An 18,683-nucleotide genomic window follows, 5' to 3' on the forward strand; every position below is an offset into this window, starting at 1 on the left:
CGGAGAAGAACGGTCCTCCAAAGGGTTGTCAATTCTTTTGAGACTCTTCAGGCCTCCACCTTTCCGTTAGTAGCTCAGCAATGAACTATCTGCACCATCTGCTCTCTATCACCGCAGTACAGTAGAACAACCAGGAACCTGACACCGATTCTATACTGCTAACCAAACGAGATAGCTTTCTTTGAATCTCACCAGCTTTTCATGTGTGTGTGCAGTTTTGTCACAGGTACAGACTTGCGTTAAGCCCACAATCAAAACACAGACCCATCCCATAACCACAAGAACTCTCTCAAGCTCCCTTTCTGCAGTTGCACCCACTCACCGCTCCCTTAGCCCGAGGCGACCACAATCTGCTCTCCATCTCTTTAACTTGGCCGTTTCCAGAGTCTCAGGGAGACAAGGGCACGCATGATGCAACTCCTTTAAAACGATGAGACATTTGTCTGTCAGGGTGTCATCCTTTCCATGGCGGCCAACAGGATCCTTCTTTTTCCTTTTCCAATAGAAATTTTTTACTGAGACCATTGTAAATTCTCAGGCAGTACCAGAAGTAATTCACTGTTCCCCTACAATTTGCCCACTTTTTGCCAATGGTAACAGTTTGAAAAATGATAGTGTAATTTCACAGCTTTGATACTGACTAAGCTACAATTTTCCACTAAGCTACAATTATTGATATTTTCCACAGTTTATTAGGAATGTAGAGTTAATTCGGTGTTTCAGAATTCTCTCTCTCTTTCTCTCTCTCTCTCTCTCTCTCTCTCTCTCTCTCTCTCTCTCTCTCTCTCTCTCTCTCTCTCTCTCTCTCTCCCTCCCTCCCTCCCTCCCTCCCTCCCTGGTGGCATACTGATAATGCATTCAGCTGTTAAGTGCAAGGTCAGCAGTGTGAAAACACCAGGCACTCCATAGGAGAAAGATGGGCTATCTACTCTCTCAAAGAGTTATCGTCTTGGAAACCCACAGGGGCAGTTCTCCTTGGCAGTGCGTGTGTGTGTGTGTGTGTGTGTGTGTGTGTGTGTGTGTGTGTGTTGGTGGTGGTCCCAGCTGCCAGTGAGTCTACTCACACTCATGGTGATCTTCTGTGTAATAGCATAAAACATTGTCTGGGGCTTCTCCATCACTCATTGCCCGAGGCCCCCTTCACCAGACTCGTTTAATTCCACTGTGGCAGCCATTGTGTCAATCCAAGGGCTTCCTACATTTTTGCTGACCATGTCCTTTACCATCACGCTCAGGAGGACCTTCCCTAGAAACTGGTCTTTCTTGATCACATGCCCAAAGCAAGCAAGCTAGTCCGGCGATTCTCTCTTTGAAGGAGCATTCTGGTTTGCTGTGTTCCAAGAGTGACTTGCTCCATGGTTTATTCGGTAACAGTCCATGGTCTATTCGGTAACATTCACCAATACAATTTGAGTGCCTCAGAGGTTCTTTAACCTGCCTTTGGTAACGTCCTGATTTCAAATGCATATAAGGTCATTTAACGTGTGTGCCTTCCGTTCCATATGATTGTGTCAACTTTGTAGGTTTGTGTATCCCCCACCCTAGTCAGCAAAACACATGTAACACATGTAACTTTTTGAGCCTGAACTTTTTTTTTAACTCAACATAATCACTTTGAGATCAATCCAACTCATTGGATGTATTAATAGTCCATTTATTTTTTAGGATAGCATTGTATAGACATACCACCATTTGTTTAACATTCCTTCACTGAATGAAAGACGGGTTGTTTTCAGTTTGGATCTATTACAAATAAGGTTGTGATGAAGATTCATGTGTAAGCGTTTTGTTGATACAGATTTTCATTTCTCTTAAGGTCATTGGATCTTAAGAGTGCGTTCACTGGGTTTGAAGGTTAGTGTGTAATTTATAACTGAAGAGCCACTTGGTAAAGATGTGTGTGGGCTGCATCTGACCTCCTCTGACTTCACAAGGGGGAGGCAGAATCAAACTCATCAGCCCAAGGCTGATTTCTATGAGGCAGTGGCCAAACAGGCCTGTCTCAATCCTCAAACCTTCTTGGCCAAATCCTGACACCAACCATCCTTCCCGTGGTACTCTCCACTTCTCTACTGTGTTAAAGAAAATCATTGTAATAGTCTCACAAAACTCACAGACTATGGGTTTATTAGGGATGTTCACAGGTTACAATTCAGGATTAGAAATGCTCAGGAGATAATTCTTCAGTCAGAACAGTTTAGTCCTGTTCACTGGCATTCCTCTCTCTGAATCGCAGCCTCTCTAACACACAGCCCCGTGGCCTCTGCTTTACTTGGGCAATGTTGCACAACTCCTTTTTAAAAAACATTTTATTGGCACTTCATCCACATATCACACAATTCAGTAGTTCAATCCTATCACCACCTATCCACCATAATCAACTTTAGAACATTTTCCCCTGTACTCATTGTTATCTATGTATTTATTTATTTTTCCACTTTGGCAAAAATATCCACACCAAAACATTCACCAATCCAGAACGTTTTGGCACTGCCAATAAATGTCCCAAAGGCACTTCACATTGGCTTACATAAGCCTCAGTCCAAAGACACGCAGCTCCAGCAACCATGGATGCGCACATTGTGCCTGGAGGCACTCCCCTCCGAAAGCGAGTATCCTTCCCAAAGACACTCAGCTTTTCACTCTGTGGGCCGGCAAGCCAACCCCCACCCCTCGCCTCCCACTCTCGGCTCAGCTGCCCTGCTCTCACGCTCTCACGTCACAGCTCTCTGTCTCCTTCACTGAAGAGGTTCAGCGGACCAGGCATCATGAGGTCCAATGGATGCACTCCACTCCTGCTGGATCCTCTTGATGGTAGTAAGATCCCTGTATCGACTGCTGAGGTGGCCCATGTTTAGCCTTGTGAGATGGAGAAGCTGACCAATTCCGGGGGCTAGAAGAGCCCTACCAAATAATTCACAACACCCCACCACACACTTGATAACCAGTGTTCAACTTTTTAAAATGTGATTTGTATTTTCCATGTACCTAGTGTTATAAGAATTTGGTGAGGTGCTTAAAACTGTTCGTGTTGCATTCATGGAGACCAGTCCCTGAAGAAGAACACCGTGCTTGGTAAACTCTAAGGGCAGCAAGGGGGAGGAAGACCCGGATGGAATGGATCGACACTGGGGCTGCAACAATGGACACAAATAGCCAGGGTGAGGCTGGGAGTTTTGCATTCCGTGTGCAGGGGTTCCCCTGGCTTGACAGCGCCTGACGGCAATATGCCAACATACGTATTCTAAGTATTACCAGCTAACATCTGAGATCATGGTTTGAAGCTAAGACAAAGCCTCTGTTCATTAATTTTTTTCATGTTTACAAACTTTTTATTTAAACGTTTTATTCAGCGGGAAAATTCCCAGCTATGTTATACCGATACAAGCGAGATTATTCTGGGTTCGTGCAGCAGCCAGCGGGTGACATGGGACTTGGAGCATTGAGGCCACAGAGAAAGCACCGTGGTCAGTCAGACCTGCAGGGAGCCTGTGCAGAGGACAGCTCGTGTTCTGCCACTGACAGCTGCTTTTTGCTCACAGGTGGTCACGATGGAAGGCAAGTCTTCAGCATCATGTAGTTTTCGTGCTGGCAGGGACAGGTATTCCAGAAATGGAAGCTGTGCTTTGGAGGTGAGCAATAGCATGTGGATCTGCACTTTGGAACAATGGCCTAACGGTGGGGCATAGAGGGGTGCAGCCTCTGCACGGCTCTCTTGGCTGTCTCCCTTCACACTGTACCCCCATCTGTTGGCCGCAGACCCTGATGTCCAGAGGCTCACGACACCCCAGTAAAATCTCAGATGCCGGCAGCCGCCGTGCATGTGTAGGGCATGGTGAGCCATTCTCTGAAAAGGCACCCACCTCGGATCAGTGCCCAATTGAAAGCATGATTTAAAGGGGGGTGGATCAGATAATGACCAAGCTCCAAGACGGTTGCTCACGTCATTCTCAGACACGTTCTGGCCTCCACAGCTGTTACACTGAGGACAGCTGGATCAAACTCCTTGTGAGGTGGACAGAGTCTCGCACGAGCCTTCCCCCGCCCCTGGGCAAACGCTGAATGGGGAGTCATATCATGTACTCTCTCTCAAAGGCAAGCACTGCCTGCCAAGATGCAGCGGGTTCAACACAGTTGAAGGGTTGAAGGGGACCCTGGGTTCCCTGGGGCGCTTTTTGTCGTTGGTCTGTCAGGAACAGACTTAGAAGGTGCTTACTGGGATTCTACTTTTTGGCAAAAAAGAAACTGGTCACAGCCACAGTTCTATAACGACAGTCCTTTTAAAAGTGTCAATAATTTCTGGTGAAAATGGCATGTTTTTAGCAAGTTACACATAGCAATAACAAGACGGTAAGCATCTTCATAGATAATAAAAGCAAAAAGTCTGCATTAGTAGTGCTTATAAAAGTAGTGTGTGTGCTTAGAGGTACTCAGAAAAATAGCAAAATACACGAGGCACGGCCTGCTATTGTCACAGATTTGTGCTAGGTAGTAATGTTCTTTCTGGAAGGCACAAGCTGGAAATCAGATTACCGAAAGGTTTAACAGGTGGCTCTCTAAACAATACCCTATGAAGAGAAGAGACAAGGTGGAACACATTCCCATAACTGGAGCCCCGCGATTACTCAGGGACGACGTTCCTTCTAGATGGTAACACTGCCCCTGTGGACGTCCTCCCCATCAGCCCCAGTGTAAACTGGCAAAGGCACTGTGCACACCGGGGGCGGGGGTGCGTGGGGCTGGATTGACTCCACTTCTAGTGCATATTAAAAAACAAAGGCACATTTTGTGGAAATCAAACGTTACATTAAGCAAAAAGAGTCCCTTTAGATATAGTAGTAGGTGAACTTGATGATTCGCAGGTACTGAGTCAGAAGTCTTGAAGAGCTTCCTTGGGCAGCAGGTTCATTTCACAGGCTATTCACGAAGAAGTACTCCACACGATGATGATGATGATGATGATGATGATCATGACCTTCACGCTAATCCCAACTCCCCACAGCTTGTCATTCTTCCACCAGGATTTCCTCTAACTTGGCAGCACGTTTCAAACCGAGAAGCTCCGGCCTGCAGGGCCTCCACCCGGTCATCCAGCTCAGAAAGCTTCTGGTCTCTTTCTAACACCTTGTCCACGCTGCACGCATGCTGTCCCCCACCTCTTCCACTTGGCTTTGTGCCAGCTGCAGCCTTTGATTGCTGCCAGAAGCAGCGCATGACCCTGCGGGCGCACCTGTAGACATTTTGGCAGTGGCGGCGGAGCCCGTGGGTGAGGATTGGTGGGCTCACCTTTGTTCATTTCTGATGCACTGTGAAGATCAGGGTTTCCACGACTTAAAAAACATCACCAGTGGTTTTCAAAATATGTTTGTGTTTTAAGTATCAGGAGGAAGGGAGGACTGATGGGTTACTTAAAAAAAATCAGCCAATGCAAACTTTATGGATCACAGCATTCTGATCCCCAACCAATCATGGCAATGGTGAAAGGCGGGGCTACATTTGTCAAAGTGGTGGGGGAAGTGGGGCATGATTCTTCTGCCACCAAAAATTTGAAGCACTAAACACATAGCTAGACTGATTCTGTCCACATGAAAGAAGTGTTAGGTGGTAATAGCATACTCTGGTGTCAACTTGAGGAGAGGTAGAGTCTAGTCTGTCGATCAGGTCGCAGCTTGATGACCTCATTTGGAGGCACCATGGACATAAATAGCTCACTGGAGCCAAATACACACAGACACTCTTCGACTCCCTGCAAGACATTCCTGTTGACAAGCCTCATGGAGCTACACTGATGGAGCCAGAGCCCTGGCGCTGGGGGAGCCACGTGGGAGACCCACACCAGCGCTGAGATGCTTCAACTGCCACTGGATCCACATGACTTTCCACCCACTGACTTGTGATCTTCCTGCACCTGGCGTCATTGCAAGTGTTGCGTGAGTCTGAAGAGGAACCTGCAGACTGGTATCGGACATACGGGCTAATATCGGACTTATGGACTTGATCTGGACTGGGCTGTGATGTTTTCTGACTATACAATTATTCTTTGATATATAGTTCTCTATTGCACACACATGAATGTCTATGACTTTGTTTTTCTAGTCCACCCAGACTAACACCTGTTACTTGACATTTCTAAACCTTCATGAGACTCTCAGCATCCTGAGCGCCGTTTGATCAGAGTTTATTAACCAAACAAGCCACTAACCCAGTGGTCCTCAAACTTTTAAAACAGGAGGCAGTTCACTGTCCCTCAGACTGTTGGAGGGCCGGACTATAGTTTTTAAAAAAAACTACGAACAAGCTCCTATGCACACTGCACATAGCCTATTTTGAAGTAAGAAAGAAAACAAACGGGGCAAAAACACCCAGTGGGCTGGATAAAAGTCCTCGGCGGGCTGCATGTGGCCCGTAGGGACCCCTGCTTAACTAACGATACTATTTTGTTTCTTCAATGGTTAAGTCTTGCCTTTATTTATTTATTCATCCGTCCATCCATCTATTTATTTATTTAGAAAATAATGACTCTCAAGTTTTTGTCCCACTATCTTTGTGTTGATATCACCTGACTCTTCAGGAGACAAGTAAATTTTTTTTCCGTCTTTTTTTTGGTTGTCGTTGCTTTTCCTTAAATGCATTTAATTTAAATTCTTCTTTTCAAATTATTTTTTTATTTTAAAATCATTTTATTTGGGGGCTCATACAGCTCTTATCACAATACATACATGCATCCATTGTGTCAAGCACATTTGCACATGTGTTGCCATCATCATTCTCAAAACATTTCCTTTCTACTTGAGCTCCTCCTTTGGTACAAGCTCCTCCTTTTCCCCCTTCCCCTCCCTCCTTCCCTCTCTCCCTCACAAACCATGGATAGGTGATTACTTATTATTTTTTCATTTCAATTAAAATTCTTAATGTACAATGATGACATATGGAAATGACAAATACAAAGGACATAAGTCTTTTACGTAAAAAGTGTACTGCATTTTGAGCATCAAAGTAACACCCACATCTCCACTGACAGACAGACAGGTGGTGGTGCTCAGGAGGTACATCGGCGGAAGATGGAATTCGGCCTCCCCACGTGGAAGGCCCGGACTCTGTGAGGGAACCACCGTTGTGCCCCAGTCCCCGAGAGGGGTCTCTTGTTAACACAAGAAGCAAAATGATACAGAATCCCTTCACCCAAGCGTAGATCTCCAGACGAGTGAAATGTAATGATAAAATACTGTCTTATGTTGTTATTGCTACATGCCATCGAGTGGATGTTGACTCAGAGATTTGTGTATGAGAGATTGTCAAAAAAATAAGTTCAGAAAATGGAATTTTCCCAATGACCATTTGAAACCCCTTCATACACAGACTGAAGACTGCCTGGTCTTGCCCGAGCTTCCTCTTTAGTACGTTGGTTGAGCCCATCCATGGAGGCAGCCACTGTGTCCATCCATCCCATGGAGGGGCTTCTTCTTCATCACCGACCCTGTACTTTATGAACCACAATGTCCTTCTCCAGGTAATGATCTTTCCTGATAAAATGCTCAAAGGATGTGAGGGAGTCCTGGTGGGATGGTGGTAACTTCATAGGCTGCTGGCTGCAAAGTCAGCCATTTAAACTCACCAGCCCCTCTGCTGGAGAAAGGACTTTCTCCTTCTGTAAAGAGTTACAGCCTCCAAAACTCACACAGGCAGTTCTAGCCCGTCCTGTAATGTCACTGTTTGTCAGCATCGACTCCATAGCAGTGAGTTTGAGTTTTGTGATGTGAGACAGAGTCTTGTCATCTTTGCTTTTAAGGATAATTCTGCCTGTACTTCTCCCAAAATAGACATGTTTGTTCCTCTGACCAAACAAAAAAACTAAACTCACTGCCATTGAGTCAAACCCAACTCATAGCGACCCTATAGGACAGCATATAACCAACCGCTCCCTTTAGGTTTCCGAGGCTGTGAATCGATACAGGAGCAGAAAGCCCCATCCTCCCTCAGAGGGATTGCTGAGTTTGGACTGTTTGCCTGTGGCGAACAGCTCAGTGCATAACCCACTACACCAGCAAAACTCTTGATGCTTCAGATAGTCCATGGCCAATTTGGTGGTTTTTGCCAGTGCCCCAATTCAAAGGCATCAATTCTCCTTTGGTCTTCCTTATCCCTTGTCTAGCTTTCAAATACGTATGAGGTGACTGAAAATACTAAGACTTGGTCAGCTGCCCCTTTATCTTCAACGTGACATCCTTGCGTTGTCACACTTTGAAGAGGCCCCTTGCAGATTTGACAAATGCATTATGTTCTTTGATTTCTCAAATACTATTTCTGTGTTATCTGTGCATCTAAGTAAAATGAACTGTTGGACAGCTTCCATGTTTTCTCTATCATCGTGTTGCTCATTAGTCCAGTTATGAGGTTTTCATTTTTTTTGATATTCAGGTGTAATCCACACCCAAGACATAGTCTTTGAACTTCATCCTTTAAATCCTCTCCACTTTCCGCAGCAAGGCTGTGCCATCTGTATCTTATTATTAAGGAGTCTTCCCCTAGTCTTGGTGTTGACTTCTTCATTTATATAGCTGGTTTTTCAGATCATCTGGTCAGTATATGGTGAGTTTCAGAATCCTTTCTGACAACCATTTCGGTCTTTTCTTTCTTTCTTGTCTTTGGAATGACCTTTTGTTTTTTCATGGGTGATGTACTCGGTGTCGGCCCAAAATTGTTCTGGTCATGAATATTCAGTGGGTCTAATCTATGCTTGAGATGGTCTCTAAATTCAGGTGGGATGTTGTCAAGGTTGTGCTTTGGCTTTTGTATAGTTGTTCTAATTTTCTTAAGCCTCAATTTGAACAAGTGCACGAGTAATTGACGTCAGCTCTGCAGGGGGCCTCTGACTTCGTTCTGACTGACAGTGAGCTCTCCTCGGTCTCCGTCCACAGGGGTAAGTTGATTTGACTCCAGTGTATTTAGTCCTGCAAGGTTCCCATGTGGAGTCATAGTTTATGTTGTGAAAAAGGTGTTTGCAACGAATAAGTTGTTGTTCCTGTGAAATTCTATCGTGGGAGTGATTGGTGTTATTTGTATCACCTGAGTCACCTGTCCCAACTCCTGAGCTTTCTTTGTTTCCAGCTTTTGGAGTCTAATCACCAGTAATTATCAATGCCTCTTGATTACATGCTTGATCAGACTTGGGTTTAAAATAAGGGAATGTATGCATCTGGGTTGTATCTTTTCACCGTACTTATTCAGGTTGTAGGCTGCACAAATCATCTGAGGAGCTGGCCCATGGTGGAGAAGAATGCAGCATCAGGACCAGAGGAAGGCTGACTAACAATCTTTGATATGCAGATGACACGACTTTGCTTGGTGAAAGTGAGGACTTGAGGCACTTGCCGGTGAAGATCAATATGAATTGCAACCCAATGTAAAGAAAACCAAAATCTTCATAACTGCACCAATAGAAAATGCTTGAATCCACAATCAATTTTCATGGAAGGAGCAGCTAAAAATCAAATGACATATTACATCGAGCAAATCCACTGTAAATCTGTTGAAGAGCAAGGTTGTCACATGGAGGATTAAGGTGTGCCTGATTCAAACCATGGTGTTTCCAATCACCTCATATGCATTATAGTCCATTGACATGGCCCATCTAGCCATGACTCCTTCTGTGATGTAATTCTGGACTTTATATGTTTGTGGCAATAGTCCCACGTTGGAGGACATTCTCTACTAATGAACAGGAATAGGGTGAGATTGGCCCTGACCTTCACAGAGGGTGTGAACCTTTGCTTCCTGGGATGTATAACGGCATCACCATATATGTCCTGACACACATCGCCTCACCTGGACAGGCAGACCTCTACTTCTGACCGAAGCGAGAAGAGCTGCGGTGTCTTTTGGACATTGTTGGCCTTGGGCTCGGAAGCCGGCATGTGTCTCACCTCCACCTGGCCTTTGGATTTGGGATTGAACAGCACCCACCACCGTGTGAGCCATTGTCTCCACGCTTCCGGAGTTTCTGGGGGATGTCTCAGCAAATCACAGGCCCGGGGCACATGAAGGAGCCAACTTGAGGGGGGAGTGGAGAGGGGCAGATAATAAGCAGATTAGCTAGCGTCTTGGAAGAATCGGTTATTTAGGACATCATTCATCTCTAACCTCATGACTATTCTGGTATTTGTTCTTAAATTCTTTTTTTATTATGTTTTATTAGGGGCTCATACAACTCTGATCACAAACCATACATACATCAATTGTGTAAAACACATCTGTACAGTCATTGCCCTCATCTGCTCTTAAATTCTTAAAGACATCATCACAATATGCATGTGGAAGTTGGGCATACAGTAAGAAAGACTGAAGAAGAATTGATGCATTTGAATCTATGCCGGAAGAACCAACCAATTTGTCTTAAAATAAGTGCTCCAGCCTGACTGCTCCTTAGAAATAAAGATGGTGCGGCTTCTTCTCGCACGATTTGGACATGCGCTCAGGAGAGCTCTGTCCTTGGAGAAGGACAGCATGCTTGGTAAAAGTAGAAGGGCAGTGAAAAGGAGGAAGACTGTCAAGGGGGTGGATTCAGCTACAAATATGGACTCCAACGTAAAACAATTGTGAAGGACCGGGCCGTGCCTCCTTCAGATGGTGTAGGGTTGCTCTGAGTAGAAATTGACTTGATGGCACCTGACGACACCAAGCTGAGCTTCTGGGATTCCTGCTTACGAGCATCGCAGCAGGGTTTGTCAGACGGTTTCTGCAGTAACCCAAGTGCCCCTAAGCCAGAGAAACACATTGTGTTAGTCTGGGTACTTTAGAGGAACAAATTCAAAGAAACTCATGTATAAGAGAGTTTTATATAAAGGGTAAGTGCACATCAAGAAAACATCCCAACCCAGTGCTGCTCAAGCCCACGAGTCCAATGTTAACCCATATGTCTGACACCAATCCACAAAGTCCTCCATCTCACAAAACAGACACAATGATGCCGACTGCAGGAGCAAAGCCAAGTCAATGAGTATGTAAGCATCTCAGTGTTGGCAAGGGTCTCCCCATGGCTGCTCCAGCACCCATAGCTCCATCAGGGTAGGTCCATGTGGCTTCTCCTTGGGGATGTCTTGCAGGAAATGAGCCTTGCCAGCTGAAGCAGGGAACTGGCTAAGGCAGCTGCACCCTAGTCCGACCATCAGAAAGCAAGAGACCCGAGAACTAGAAAGGCGAGGCTCACCGAGCCATTTGTCCCTCTGCCCTTCAATTCACCCCACATGTGTTTATCGGCCAGGTTGGCACAATAAACTAACTACCTCACACATAAACAAAAAATATGGTCTATACATGCAATGGAATATGATTCTAAAAGTGCTACCAAGACTTTTAAAATAGTACCGATTATTGTAAATTAGGTGTGCATTTGCATTTCAGATGATCAACTTTGTATTCAACAGTTTAAACTATACAGCAAATCTCCCAATAACTTACCCTGCCATCACTCCTTTGATGTATCTTCTCCCTGTTTGAATTACGATTTCCCCCTTCACCAAAGTTAAGACCCATCTACCAGCTAGTCCACTGCTTCATCTTTCCTCCCTTTCCCCACCTCGGCAATCTCCAACGTCTAGGATGAAAGTCTTTGTCTTGTGTCCCTCCCACACACTGCATAACAGTGGTCTCCTATGTTTGCCCTTTTGTGATTGGCTGATTTCACATAGCATGCTGTTCTCCAGGTCCGTCCACGCTACGAAGCGTTTCAAGGTTTCATCATTGTTTTGCAGAGATGCATTGTATTCCATGGGGTGTATGTCCCACCGTTTCTTGACCTCTTCTTCTACGGATGGGCATTTGGGGTGTTCCATCTTCTTGCTGTTGTGAGCAGTGCTGCCCGTGGCCTCAGTGTACTGCGTCTGTTGACATGACGGCTCTTGCTTCTTTAGGCCACGTACCTAGCAGAGCGGCTGCTGGGTGTGTGGCGTTTCTATTTCCGTTGCTTGAGGTAGCACCATATCGCTTCCCCTGCTCGCTGGACCGTTTCACTGCCCCTCCAGCAGTGCATGAGGGTCTCAATCTTTCCACAGATGATTTTGTTTTGGTTTTGTATCTGGCTGACATTGTCAGTGGATGGTGGTATGTCACCCGTGTTTTGATTTGCATCGCCCAGATACCTTAGAGGAAAAAATCCTTTTTTTCCCAATTAAAAATGCGATTGATATATTAAATCCTGGTACAAACCCTGTGGAAAACAGTTCAGAGGTTCTTCAAAAATCTAAGCACAGAATTTCAATGTGATCCAACAATCCTAATCCAAGGTATCTGCCTAGAGAATGGAAAGCAGAATGCAGACAGAGATTGGTAAGGGCCCATCAGCAGAGAATGGATAAACAACATAGGACCATTACATGCAATGGAATATTAACTGGTCATATTCCCAAACTCAAACCAAATCTACTGCTGCGGAGTCAATTCTGGCTCTTCGTGATTCTGTTGGCTAGGCTTTCTGAGAGCCGGTTAACTCTTCACAGGAGCAGACAGCCTCGTCTTTCTCTGGAAGGATAGCTGTGGGTTTGAACCACTGAGCCTGTGGTTAGCAGCCCAGTACTTATTCACCAGTGCCATCAGGGCTCCTTCATCAGTCCTAAAAAGAAATCGAATACACAAACATGTGACAACGTGGCTGAACCTTGGAAAACAGTATGCTGAGGGAAATTAGTCAGACAGAAAATGGAAAATGTAGGATGGTCCATTGTGAAGAGGCAAGCATATTACTAGTAAAAACAAAAAGCTGACTGGGTTGTCAAGATGAGAGGAATGGTGGGGGGGGGGGGGAGGAAGAGTTGCTGACTGGGAGCCCAGAGTTTCTTTAGAACAACTCAAAACCCCAAACTCCCTGCCATTGAGCGGACGGTGACCCACAGTGACTCTGCAGGACAAGGGAGAACTGCTCCTGTGAGTTTCTGAGACGGTCACTCCGTAGGGGAGTAGAAAGCCCAGTCTTTCTCCCCCAGAGGCACTGGTGGTTTTGAACCGCTGACCTCGCGGATGACAACCCAACACACAGTGCTAATAATTGTACAGCACATTGGACCTCATGTCACTGACTTACAGTTAACTGAGTAAAATTGTTGAATCGGCAAATGTTTTGCTATATATGTTCTTACCACATGTGCACAAGAACACACACACACACACACACACACACACACACACGGACATTCCTGGCTCCTACCTAACTGCTACTCACTGGCAGTGGCTCCTATGAGCCAGCCTCCCCATTCTAGAGATAATTGACCCCCCTGCATTCCGGTGGAATCAAAGCTTGACGGTTATTACTGATTATTCATCATTCAAGGTCAGACTCCTGACTGCGGGCTCACCGCCCCTCTGGGTGGTAGTTGGCAGGGCTGTGGGAACTCTGGTGTGGTGGACAGCTCATTGCTGCCTTTGGTGACTCACGGCTGAGCGCAGCATCTTTGTCTTCAGCTCCACACCAAACCAAGTTTTATGGCCCCAGCTGCAATTTGGAGACCATGATTTCAAACCCAAGAGGAAAGGGACGACACTACCCCAGACATGATTTATTTTACTCTTAATGAAGCGAGTGCGGGAGATTTCACAACCGCCCATGACCATCTAATGGTGCTCCTGTCGAAAAACAGCTCTGCGCTGGATAATTGAGGACATTGCCTCTTGATGTGCTCTTGGGAAAGTACAGGAAGGCTGATTATAGCCTTATGTCTAATTGGGAGAAAGGGCTTTCTACTCCCATAAAGAGTTAGTCTTGAAAATCTGTGGTGGAGGTTCTACCCTGTCCTATAGGGTCCCTTTGAGTTGGAATCCACTCGACGGCAGTGAGATACATATCTAGAACATCTCTATCTATCTATCTATCTATCTATCTATCTATCTATCTATCTATCTATCTATCTATCTATCTGGCTAGCTATCTATCATCTTTAAATCATCTATAATCTATACACACATCAATTCTTAAACAGCAAAAAAAAAAACCCTATTTTCGTTGAGGTGTGCTGTGCACAGAGAGTGTTATGTTAAAACACTTGACAGTGCGTTTTGTTCTCACACTACAGAGTGCCGCTTTAGGAAGTAGTTAAACCGTCCTGTTGGTTCTTCTAGAGGCTTTTGTCTTGTTCTGTTTGTAAACGGAAGGATTAAAATCTTGGAGCCACATAGCCAAGGCTCTACAGGTGTCATGGCTCCCTTTGTAGAGAGCTCTGCCAGCAGACGTTTCCTCTCTGAGGAAAAGGCTCTGCAATCATGCTTCCTGTGGTGGCAAGTCCAAGTCAAGGGCCGCCCAGAAAACAGTTAGACAAAATTAACTGAGGCTGGTTGTGAATCGGGAATGATTTCACGCTAAAGCTTGGTCCTACGCTTTGAAAACGTACACAGGAGCGTGGCTGTGGATTTAACTGTAATGCATGTCCTGTGTTGAAGAAAAATAAATGGGTAGTTTTTATTTTGTATGCCCTCGGTTAAAAAAGAATCTTCAAACAGAGCTTATGGAGTCCTTTTGACATGTATTTAACAATCACTCCTTTGATTTTCTATCCTCCCACTAGATAGTTCTTTTTATTTGTCATAACTTAATAAGGATTGACTTCTCTTGATAAACTGAAAGTGAGCATTTAAATAACGAACGTGATGGTCTGTCTAAACTAGGGGAACAAACGAACCCGAAGACACAGAGTTGAAGTGTTTTGGACAGTAAGTTCAATAATCATGTATTGCCATCTTAAAGGATGTCTTACACATGTATAAATTTCTTTTCTTAACAGTGTTTTAAACTCTATACCATTGACTAAAACAATAACGCTATCAATAGAATTACCTTTTGCTCTATGGGTATGAGTCAGAGACATATGTAAATAGATATGTGTAAATAGACATATGTAAATAGATATGTGAATGGATTCTGAGCTCTCACTTGATCATAGCTTTAATATAAAGCAATTAGTTCTGTACTTGCGTCGTACTTGCCCTGCGTCGTACTTGCCCTCGTGGGGACAACACTGAAGATATGGGTGCTATAGAAAGCTATGGTGAAGAAATCAACTGTTGCCTGGAGATCAGAAGCAAATAGTAACTAGAGGCTTAAAGACTCATTGAAGAAGCAGCCATCTAAGTGAGGAGTCAGCTAAATACACATAGAACAAACACACCAGTCTGTGTGTGATAAAGGGATCATAAATAATAAAATCTACTCTAGAGGAGGGAACAGTACCAGAGCCTGAATTCTAAGCATCCAGTGTGGCGAACCTTATGAATGATAGAAGAAGCCCTCCATCCATCGCAGCGTCCCCAGGCTCAGAAGCCCACGGGTAATTCTACGTTGTCCTGTAGGGTCGCGAGTTAGAGTAGACTCATTGGCAGTGAGTTTGGTTTGGGCTTGATTATGCGCATTGAGCCTCCAGTGAATTCCCGCTGATCACCGTCTGGCAATGTAAACAGCCTTACTATCAGAGCAGACACACGAGGTTAGCGGCTGTAGTTGGGTTGGAATGTGCCACCTCATCCTTAGATCTCCCGTTGACCCATTTAGATTCTACTCTGGTTCTTTCAGAGGTTCTGCTTTCCTTTCCATGGAGATCTTTCTGTGTTTTATTTGGTCATTGTTGCCGGGTCATTTTATGTTTGCTTGTTTGTTTGTTTTTGGTCTTGCTTTGCATGCCTTCTGTATAGGGGACTTAGGCTGGTGGATCTAGGAAGGCAGCAACTAGATGACTAATTATCTGGGGACACGGAAGGGGAGGTTGGGAGAAGGAGTCCTGGACAATGGTCACGAGAAGGAAGAAACCGTCCCCAGGTAGGTTGTGGTTGTGCTCGCACAACCGGCTTCCTATGGTCGAACTCTCGAGTTGTCTGGTGTTCATTATACCTCAGTAAAACGATGGAAACAAAACTCCAAAGTGACTGGATCCACAAGAAAGTAAGCTGAAGATTACAGTCCTCCACGTCACTTTCCCCCGATTCCCCTTCAGCTTCAGCCAATGACTTCTTCAGGAAGCCCAGGGCAGGCCCCGTGAGCCATCTGCGGGCGCCGGGGAGGATCCGTGTGCTTTACCCTCATGCCGGCATCAGTATGGGGAGGCTTCTGAAAGTCTTAAAACAGGTTTTTGCACAATTTATTTTACTTGCTTGCAGACGATCACCTGGACCCAAGGTCGTTTTGCCACTTTTCAAGGACATATGGTTGCATAGAAATGTGCTTTGCTGAGTGCTAAACGCAAGGACGAAAACCCAAATAAAACCATTCCACCGAGTCGATCCCCCTTCGCAGAGGCCCGCTCAGGCTTCCCGGCCGTGAAGCACTGCAGCGTCGCATCAGCAGCGCACCGGGCAGTGGCTGGGGCTTTCAAACGGCTGACTTGGGTTTATTTAGCAGCTGAGCACTTAAGCCGCTGTGCCACCAGGACGCCTAACATTTACAGTAAATATTTAAAAATCAGGATCGTTTCACCACTGTTTACGGATAAACGTAACGAATCACCTTATATTGACATTTTACCAAACTGTCCGTAAACTTTGAAATAATATAGTTCACGTCTTCCTCAAGGTTGACTTCAGTAAGCCAAGTGCCGGGCAGAGCCGGCGGGCGGCGATTTTGTGAAATTGGCTGCGGACGGGAGAGGGACCACTGCGGTTTGGAGGAACAGCCTCGGGGCACGCGCTGTAGGGGATGATGGACAAGGACAATCTTTACCCGGCTGTCCTGTGTTTGGAGCACTCGGCTTCTCCTCCCTCCCGACATGAAGGTGTGTGGTCTCCCCATGTCCTGTCCCATTAGGAGTGTAGCTGCTGGGCCGCCACCCGCACCCCAGGCCTGGGCAGGTCTTGCACCCCACAGTGACCTCTCGCGTTGGCGGAGAGTTTGCTGACAGGCTCCGGTTTGAGAAGCTGGCCCCATCAGATGGCTCCCACCGTCCTCCCACACCACTCGCAATCTCTCCCCTTGACACTTCTGACAAATCCGAACTTGAAACCGCATGGAGCGCGCGCGCAGGTCCCCTCTGACACATACGGGGTCAAGGCGCCGCTGGGCCGACTCACACCTCCAGCTGGTTAAGCCGCGGAGTGCACTAACCATTTACACCCCCCAGGGGCTCCACTTCTAGGTGCTGGGGTTAGGATGCCAACACCCAGTTTGACTCCAAAAGCAAAGCGAACCAACACCTCACTGCCTTCGAGCAGATTCAGACTCATCGTGACCCCATGCGTCCGGGTAGAACTGCCGCGCTGGGCTTCGGAGAGTGTACATTGTTGTGGGGGTGGAGACCATCAATTTCCTCCCGGAGGGGAGCTGGTGGTTTTGAACTGCTGACCTGGCCCATGTGTAACCCACTAGCCACCTGGGCTGCTGCCAGGGGGACATAGTCCAATACACACGTGCACACACACGACTCGCTATCTGTCTTGGAGGCAGCTCTGACTCACAGCGACCCTAGGCACAGCCTGGCCACCCTCACCGCTGGCACTGCAGCCAGTGTCACCCCAGCTTATTGAGGGCCTGCCTCCTTTTTGCTGCCACTCTGTGTTACCAAACATGATCGTTCCCTCTCTTCTAAAAGGACGTCCAAACCTGTCAGACAAAGCCTCACCGTCCTCACTTTCAAATAGTATTCTGGTTGTACTTCTTGGAAGGCAGGGATGCCCATTCCTCTGGCTGTCCACAATGTAGTCCCCATTCGGCACCGACCGCTCAACTCAAATGCATCGATTCTTCTGTGGGCTTCTTAGTCAGTGGCAAGGTATGCCTCAGGGGCACCTTTGCTTTGTAACACTTCAAATAGGTCTCCTGCTGCAGATGTGCCCAATGCAACATGTGTTTCCTCTTTTTTCCCAACATGTGTTTCCTCTTGTTTCCAGGGACACTGTAGAAAATAAAATCCTTGACCGCTTCAGTCTTTTTCCTGCTTATCCTGGTGATGGTGTGATGATGTGTGTGTCTCTGTGTACCATCAATTGGACTCATATTCTTCCCATTGGGTTGCAAGCATGTCTTATGTTCACAATAAAGCGTGTGGAAGGTATAAAGAAGGAGCCATATCAGGCAGAGGTTAACTAACGAAAAGGGGTGCTTCCATATTGCTGTCCGAGAAAACTGACTTTAATAGAAAGATGATTAGGGATTAATGGGTTGGCATGTATTTAATAAAACACTCTCTAAATATCAAAAGCAAAAATAGGAAGGGGTTCAAATTTCACTCCAGAAATCCTCATTTATCTCTCCATTTTTGAGGGGTCAGTGAGATACAAATTGAATAGAAATATAGACAATTGTTAAATGAAGCCCACATGGAGAATTGTGGTCGACAGAATGACATTGGATCAGGTTCCAACTCATTGTGACCTGAAGTGCAGCAGAGGGCAACATTGTCTGGTCTGGCATTGTCCTCACAAATCATCGCCGTCTTTTACACTCAACTGTTGCAGCCACCATGCCAGACCAGCTCTGTCTGGTTCACGGACACGCCACAAGGCTGACGTGCTTCTCCAGGAACCTAACCCTCCTAACAGCCCAGCAAACACCAGCTGATATGAAGTCTCGCCATACTTGCTTCTAAGGAGACTTTTGGCCATACTTCTTCCAAGATAGATTTCCTTATTCTCCTGGAAGGCCAGGGCACTTTCACTACTTTTTGCTATCATCATGATTCAAATGTGTGCGGTCTTCCTTATTCAATGTGCAACTTTCA

General features: G+C 45.9%; 1 pseudogene; it reads right to left on the reverse strand.

Annotated features, from left to right (window-relative positions):
- Positions 1 to 4,921: 4,921 nt before the first annotated feature.
- On the reverse strand, positions 4,922 to 5,240 carry LOC142441324 (vesicle-associated membrane protein 3 pseudogene; annotated as a pseudogene).
- Between the last annotated feature and the right edge of the window lie 13,443 nt (positions 5,241 to 18,683).

Source organism: Tenrec ecaudatus, chromosome 2 (genome assembly GCF_050624435.1).
Source record: "Tenrec ecaudatus isolate mTenEca1 chromosome 2, mTenEca1.hap1, whole genome shotgun sequence".
NCBI classification, from domain to species: domain Eukaryota; kingdom Metazoa; phylum Chordata; class Mammalia; order Afrosoricida; family Tenrecidae; genus Tenrec; species Tenrec ecaudatus.